Source organism: Strongylocentrotus purpuratus, unplaced genomic scaffold (genome assembly GCF_000002235.5).
Source record: "Strongylocentrotus purpuratus isolate Spur 01 unplaced genomic scaffold, Spur_5.0 spur5_scaffold_4, whole genome shotgun sequence".
NCBI lineage: Eukaryota > Metazoa > Echinodermata > Echinoidea > Camarodonta > Strongylocentrotidae > Strongylocentrotus > Strongylocentrotus purpuratus.
Window position 1 is genome coordinate 19842455 of NW_022145610.1, and position 7446 is coordinate 19849900.

Here is a 7446-nt window from a genome sequence, read left to right on the forward strand (position 1 = left end):
GCAGCAAGTTTTTCTTTGAAAGTAATAATAGTATTTCCATTGATATTACGACGTTCATATATCGGAGCATTTTTAGATAAATTGTATTTCTTTGAAACCTGGAGTACAGGGAAATGGTCAGAGATGTCATTCAGAAATAGGCCAGATGAAATGTCAGAATTGAAATTGTTTGTAATAATATTGTCAATTAAAGAAAATGATGACTGAGTAATCCTAGACGGTTTATCTATTAGAGGCAAACAAACTATAGGCATAATATTATACTAAGAAATTGATTTACAGAATTACAATTAGAATGCTTCATCAAATCAATATCAAAGTCACCCATTATATACTTATGCATGCTTACATTCTAAATCGATTTTCTTCAAACAATCTTCAAAGTCACAATTAAAATCAATAATATTTGATGAGGGTTTTCTGTAAAGAATACCCACAATAATATTCTTTCTTTGTGATAGCATTATTTCAATAAAAAGTGATTCATAATGTTGTGATTGTTCTAATAAATCTGTCCGAACTACATAATTCAATGAATCAGAAATCAAAAGAGCTACTCCTCAACCTTTCCCAAGATTCCGATCAGAAGGAACACATGCATAACCATTCATATCAAACAATAAAGGGGTACTGTTATTAATCCAGGTTTCTGAAAATCCAGAGATAAAAAAGATGAACGACAATGTAGATACAAATTCAGATATTGCATCGAAGTTTTTGTTCAAACTACGTGAGTTAAAATGTAGTAAACTTAAGCTATAATTACGTTTTTAAAACTGTCTATAAATTGATCATCTAAATAGTATTTGCAATTAAAATCAAATTCCAAATCAAAATCAGAATCACTATTCGAATAAAAAAAATTATACAAGTTATTCAAATCTTGAGTTTTGAGCGATTGAGTATTGGCGCTGTCAACATACATATCAATCAATTCAGTATCGTGGCTATCATTGAAAGGAAAATAGAATGGAAGCATCGTGGAAATTGCCATTGACATATATCACGTAAATCATACATAGAAGTATGAAGATCACATGGTAGTTTCTGCAATGGGAACAAGTGAATGAATCCGTGTTTACTGGAAGATTACAATCTGCACAAAACATCACAAATAACTAGTAATTAACATCAAACATAAAATTTAAAAAAAAAGGATTAAAAGGGGAAATCAAACAACATCAGTTAATGTGATAAAAAGTCATGAAAAGGTATGTTTTCACTCAAACTTTCAGATCATCTTTAATTGTACATCTAGCATTGAAGTCACAACCTTAGCACCATATTCTCTCGTCTGAACAATGTTACCAAGTCCCTTTAAGGCCAGTTGTAAACTGGGCATCGTTCACATTCACATTAAATTAAAAACAAGTAAAGCCCTTTGACACAGTAACAGTTAAAGGGGAAAATCCACCCTGATATTAAGTTGGTTTTGATAGAGGCACCGAGTTAGAGAAACATGTCAGTGAAAGTTTGAGCAAAATTCGATTTAAAAAAAAAAGGGTATGAATTTGTAAAGTTATCATCAGTGAAAGACAAATTTGGAACACCATGACGTATTTTGCGAGGTCTTCTCCAATTTGCTTTGAACAGAAATATCAAAAACTATATTTGTTTTCAGTAAAGGATGACGGGATAGATTTATTTCATGCAGGAGTTGTATAGAAACATATTTATTTGCAATAATTATATTTTGGTGCTTGTATAATTGAATATTTTCTTTAGGGAGAAAAAAACATTTCTGATCTTGTTAGTACAGAGAAAACGGGGAGGGAGCCTCGCAAGATACGTCACAAAGTTACCAATATGTGTTTGATCGATCGCAACTTAAAACTCATAACTTTACTTATGTTTATATCACATTTCGCTCAAACTTTCACTGACCCGTTCTTCTCATTTGTATGCTTCTATTAAAAACAACTTAATATCAGGGTGTACTTCCTTCCCATTTAAAGAAAGTCAATCAAGTGAACTGCATCATGGAGCAATTATACACTAACGGAAAGTTGAAAAATATAGGCCTCGAGGCTGCAATATTACCGAAATGAAATTCAATGGAAGTCAATAGCCCTCCCCCCCCCCCCCCCCCCGACCCTCCGACTTCGCCACCGCTATGATATACCTCTTGCGATCAGGAACGTGTAGAGCTATTAAGCGATAAGCACTTTTTTATCGGAGAATCGCGTTTAAAAGAGCCATGCTTACGCTTTTCGTCTTGCACTCATCATATAGTAAAACGCAAGAATGAAACAGAAAGCCCAAATCGAACTATATAAACGGAAACTAAAAATATTATTTATATAATATATTGTCTTTTGGTCGAATGAAATTGGAGGGAAATCAAAAATAGCACACAAGCTAACCTTTGAAATTCATTTGAAAGAAAGGATTTTTGTGAGCAGAAACAAAATTCAATTACAAAAGGATTTTAGTTGGTGTTCTACATAATTCCCTTGTACCCGTCCATGCATAGTCTCTTCAAGATGTGTACTTTGTATTCTATTTCAAAGTGGCTAGCAATTATAGTTCACAATATGTTGATAGCATTGACCAGTCCTGGCAATGACCCATTTCTCGCTCCATTAAACACTTTACATCAAACGCTTAGAAAAACAGTTTACAACTTTGAAAGTATCCGTGCCCTTTCTTAATTGTAGTTTGGCATTGGGAAGTGCGACTGTATTGTCTGTTACCATGCGAATCTAGAACGACTATTCTGACTTGCAGAAAATTCATGCAGAAAGAGTTCTTGCATTCATTTCCTACATGTGTCTTTCGAGCCACAATTCACAAAGTAATGTATCTGAGATCCATTTCAGTCCAAACAACATCCATTGCATCAGATAGGGTTAGGGTTAAGGTCAGAGTTGGGGGTTAGGATTGTGATTTTGATTTAGAGACATGCCTCTGCAAATTAAACATTAAAACGATGATGCGCCATGTCTGTCAAAAATGACACTACTGGAGCAATAAGGGAGATTACAGAGAGCACATGGTACAAATAACCCCAAATATCCACAGATCTTTTACACACGGAGAAGTTCCACTTTGAGCATCTTAGAATATTTGCCAAAGTCCTAGATGTGCTTCATGAATACCTTTTGTTTGCCTTCTTGAAAAGAATACTTTCACCTGCGTATCTTAGAATGTACCGTTGATGCATAAATGAATAATGTTAAATAACTTTCATGAGCACATACCCAGTATTCATCTCTGTGGGTTTTACCTTTTTTTTTTACAAATGACCTTTATCTGCTCATGCTCAGACTGCAACCGTAAACTGGCTTATTGTGTGAAAATTGTATAAATTGTTTGCATACGACTATCAAGTAATTCAAGAAAGAAAGTAAAAAAAAGATAAGTTTGAATTAAACTTACTTAATTCAGGACATAATTTTGCAATAACATAATTACAATATCCTTTTTAACCTAAAAGCAAGGTTACATTCGCTTAATATAATACAGGTATGAATTGAAACATACTGTTGTTAATATCCGATACATAGCATATTACTTTTAACAGAGATAAGGCCATTAAAAAATATATATATGTTTAGCGTCCCGGCCCGCTTCCTTTTGGGGGCCGCCTCCTATTTTTTTTTTTTTTGATTTTTTTTTTTTAAAGAATTTTTTTTGTTGAAAAACACTGCTAAATGGATCTATTTCTGATTTAAAAAAAAAAAAAGAATGTTGGCCGCCATCTTGAAAAATAGCCCGAATGTCAGGGAAAATGTACCGAGCGGCCATTTTGAGCAGCCATTTTGAAAGAAGGAAAGAAAAAAAAGGGGCCTCCTCCTTCCTATTTTTCGAATAACATGACGCTAAACATGTTTGTTTTTTGGGCCTTACTACGCAAAGCAATCAAAATGTCAAAATCAAATCCATCTTCAGTCCATTACATTTTGTCTTGATACAATTTTGTATCCTGTACATCAACAAATCAGACAACACAAGTATGAAAAAAAATAGCCGAGCGTTAACATTTTTGTTCGATTTGTTTAACCCTTGGCATATTCAAATTCATGGATGTTTCTTTCCTCGGGACCTAGGGAAGAGTTATTTCAATAACGTGTTATTAATGACTGAACTACAATACTTGGAATCATTACTCATTATACTTCAAAGCGCAACCCTATAATAGGTGTAAATTTATCATGATTTCACTAAAACTTCTCTTATCATTTTTTTCAGCCCAAGAAACGACGGAAGACGTGACAACGGTCATAGTCACCGAAATGGTGACTGAACTTGACAATGAAGTCGACACTGTGACCGACGACGTGACAGATATCATCACAATTTTAGACAAAGATGATGAGAATGTCACGGCAACAGATGTCAGTGTGTTTGGGACTGAGCTCATCACAGAAGTCGTAACTGAACTAGGTACTGATAAACTTGCTACCGAAATCGTCACCGAAGATTCCACAGAAATAGTAACAATTGTGTCTGAAGAATTTACAGACGAAACAGAAATAATTACGGATTTAACGAGAGCAACTGAAGAATTCACAGAAGTCACTGAAATCGAGACCGATCAGACAGAAATCGTCACTGATGTGACTAACTTCGTCACGGATGTGACTGAAGAATTTACCGACGAAACAGAAATAATTACGGATTTAACGAGAGCAACTGAAGAATTCACAGAAGTCACTGAAATCGAGACCGATCAAACAAATATTGTTACTGATGTGACAAACTTTGTCACAGATGTGACTGAAGAATTTACAGATGAAACAGAAATAATTACGGATTTAACAAGAGCAACTGAAGAATTCACAGAAGTCACTGAAATCGAGACCGATCAAACAAATATTGTTACTGATGTGACAGACTTTGTCACGGATGTGACTGAAGAATTTACAGAGGAAACAGAAATAATTACGGATTTAACGAGAGTAACTGAAGAATTCACAGAAGTCACTGTATTCGAGACCAATCAAACAAATATTGTCACTGATGTGACAAACTTTGTCACAGATGTGACTGAAGAATTTACAGACAAAACAGAAATAATTACGGATTTAACAAGAGCAACTGAAGAATTCACAGAAGTCACTGAAATCGAGACCGATCAGACAGAAATCATCACTGATGTGACTAACTTTGTCACGGATGTGACTGAAGAATTTACAGAGGAAACAGAAATAATTACGGATTTAACAAGAGCAACTGAAGAATTCACAGAAGTCACTGAAATCGAGACCGATCAGACAGAAATCATCACTGATGTGACTAACTTCGTCACGGATGTGACTGAAGAATTTACCGATGAAACAGAAATAATTACAGATTTAACGAGAGCAACTGAAGAATTCACAGAAGTCACTGAAATCGAGACCGATCAGACAGAAATCGTCACTGATTCGACTAACTTTGTCACAGATGTGACTGAAGAATTTACAGACGAAACAGAAATAATTACGGATTTAACGAGAGCAACTGAAGAATTCACAGAAGTCACTGAAATCGAGACCGATCAGACAGAAATCGTCACTGATGTGACTAACTTCGTCACGGATGTGACTGAAGAATTTACCGACGAAACAGAAATAATTACGGATTTAACGAGAGCAACTGAAGAATTCACAGAAGTCACTGAAATCGAGACCGATCAGACAGAAATCGTCACTGATGTGACTAACTTCGTCACGGATGTGACTGAAGAATTTACCGACGAAACAGAAGTAATTACGGATTTAACGAGAGCGACTGACGAATTCACAGAAGTCACTGAAATTGAGACCGAACAAACAGAAATCATCACTGATGTGACTAACTTCGTCACGGATGTGACTGAAGAATTTACCGACGAAACAGAAATAATTACGGATTTAACGAGAGCAACTGACGAATTCACAGAAGTCACTGAATTTGAGACCGAACAAACAGAAATCGTCACTGATGTGACTAACTTTGTCACGGATGTGACTGAAGAATTTACCAACGAAACAGAAATAATTACGGATTTAACTAGAGCGACTAACAAATTCACAGAAGTCACTGAAATTGAGACCGATCAAACAGAAATCGTCACAGATGAAACTGAAGAATTTACAGAAGAAACGGAAATAAGTTTGGATTTAACGAGAGCAACTGACGAATTCACAGAAGTCAATGAAATTGAGACCGATCAAACAGAAATCGTCACGGATGAAACTGAAGAATTTACAGGAGAAACAGAAATAAGTTTGGATTTAACGAGAGCAACTGACGAATTCACAGAAGTCAATGAAATTGAGACCAAACAAACAGAAATCGTCACTGATGTGACTAACTTCGTCACGGATGAAACTGAAGAATTTACAGAAGAAACGGAAATAAGTTTGGATTTAACGAGAGCAACTGACGAATTCACAGAAGTCAATGAAATTGAGACCGATCAAACAGAAATCGTCACTGATGTGACTAACGTCGTCACGGATGTGACTAAAACATTTACTGAAGAAACAGAAATAACTAATGATTTCACGAGAGCCACTGACGAATTCACAGAAGTCAATGAAAATGAGACCGATCAAACAAATATTGTTACTGATGTGACAAACTTTGTCACGGATGTGACTGAAGAGGAATTTACTGACAACACAGGTATAATTACTGATTTAACCGGAGCAACTAACAAATTTACAGAAGTCACTGACATTGATACCGATCAAACAGAAATCGTCACTGATGTGACTAACTTTGTAACGGATGTGACTGAAGATGAGTTTACAGAAGAAACAGTGAAATCCACCGATTTCTCGATAGAACCCGATACATCAGGCGTTGTAACCGACGGGACCGAGTCAATTTCTGATGCAACTAACAACCCAACAGATGTAACAGATGCGACAAACCCTACAGATGTAACAGATGCGACAGAATTTGTAACAGATGAGAATGTAACTGATCCGATTAGCACACAATCAACATCTTCGACAACAACACCGACACTTACATCAACAACCTCCACAACTGCCCAATCGACCACGTTAGCACCACCACCTACAGCAAGTGTACCCATAGCAACGACAACAAGTGCGATTACCACATCTACGGCGTCATCGGTAACTCCGGCAGTGACAACAAATGTGACAGCTCCCACGACGGGTCCAGGTAATTAAGAAAAACCTCCACTAAAAGCCTTTCAAATATTCGCTTCACTTAGAATTTCAAAGAGTGCATTATCATCTTTACCCAAGGGAATCTGCATTTATTCAAGCCCTGGGAGTGTTTCACAAAGATTCTCAGTCGAACTTAACTCTAAGTTAAAAGAAAATGTACTCCCATATCCGACTTAGGGGCAGTCAATATTGTTTTTATTAAATACCTCAATTATCTAATAATGGTATAGCACACAATTTAAAAAAAAATGACTCTGTCTATCATGACTTTGTATTTATCTTAATGAAAATGAAGAAAAAAATGCTAAAGCAATCAAACATATATTTGTCATGC